This window comes from Galendromus occidentalis, unplaced genomic scaffold, assembly GCF_000255335.2.
Source record: "Galendromus occidentalis unplaced genomic scaffold, Mocc_1.1 scf7180000076543, whole genome shotgun sequence".
NCBI lineage: Eukaryota > Metazoa > Arthropoda > Arachnida > Mesostigmata > Phytoseiidae > Galendromus > Galendromus occidentalis.
The window spans coordinates 1-1,316 of record NW_003804532.1 but is presented as its reverse complement, the minus strand read 5'-3'; the positions used below and the strand labels follow the sequence as shown (position 1 = coordinate 1,316).

At 52.1% G+C, this 1,316-nt stretch overlaps 1 pseudogene; it reads right to left on the bottom strand.

Moving 5' to 3' along the window:
* Nucleotides 1-519, bottom strand: part of LOC100899490 (uncharacterized) — a 1,542-nt pseudogene extending 1,023 nt beyond the window's left edge.
* Nucleotides 520-1,316: the final 797 nt, after the last annotated feature.

Here is a 1,316-nt window from a genome sequence, read left to right as displayed (position 1 = left end):
GGGAGCGGGTTTCCCTTCGAGGACTTCAGGATCGTCTGTTCCACTGACGAAGTGATTGAAGCAGGTCTCGAGGTCCTTGTGGTGAGTGAACTTCAAGTCGACAGATGCCAAATTGCTGCTCGTACCGACGGCTGTTGGGATGCCGTGCTTGCGGAGATGTTGGATCAGTTTGTACGCCCCGGGTAGCAGGACACTATGGAGAAACATCGAATGACTGATGACGTCCATGCGTTGGAGGAATTCCGCCGGGCTGATCGGGAGTTGAGCATCTTCGACGATGATCTTCGAGTAGTCTTGGCGAGTTCTGCCGATGATCTTCCGGCACAATTCTAGGCTGTGACGTTTTCCGAATTGGCGCAGAACTCCATCGATGGACTTGAAGTAGACCTTCTCGGTGTCGAAGATCGTGCCATCGAGATCGAAAATGCAGTGGGTGACCTTTTTGGAAGCCATGCTTGCAGAGAAGGTTCCTTGTTGACCTCTCTCGTTGAGGTCGCTCTCAGCTCGAAAGTTTTCGGTCGTTGTGCTTAACCAACACCTGTCCTTCCATTCTTATTCCATCCCACCATCCCTCCCGTTGCAGAGAGAGTGAATGAAACGACTCGACGTGAAGGGTGAGAGTTTCCCCAATCCGGTCCGGGGAAAGAGGCGGGGTGCGCTTGATTCTCGGCCACCCATTCTCAGCGTTCCGTGAATCGGTTCGATGGGAGCCCGTAGTTCGGAAAGAGGACGTGTCGGTGAGAACTGCCTTCTGATGATGCTGTCTGTCCCTTGATGAATGCAGGCGTCAGCTTGCATGGAGTTCTGTCGAGGAACTGTTTTGGATGTCCCCGGTATCATTTCACGGAAGTCTCGAGTCATCTCCCATTCTCGCATGTCCATCATTCTCGCATTTTGACAGAAAGTCCAGGATCGGTTCGGGCTCTGTCGATTTTTGGAATAGGGTCCGGGCACTCATTGCTTCTCGCAACCCGACTCATGTTTTCGGGGTTGTACGATTCAAGAGCTCGAAAAAGGAGTTCGATAAGCTCGATAAGCTTGACGGATATATTTTCAGCAATGGTTTGCACGAAGCCCCTGGAGAGGCGGCGGTCTCGATCAAAGAGGGGGTAGTCACGAAAGGATACTGCTTCGAAGTCTCCCCTTATGCAACGCAATAGACTGAGTCTGAGTTGTTTCGCTCGATTCCATCGGGCTTATTCGAATCGAATCGTTTATTGATCACTCCTGGTCCCCGCTCGAGAGTGGAACTCCCTGATGCAGTCAGCTGCCTTTTCAACCTCTTGTCCAAGTCGATCGACGGGTACGGTGTAAGT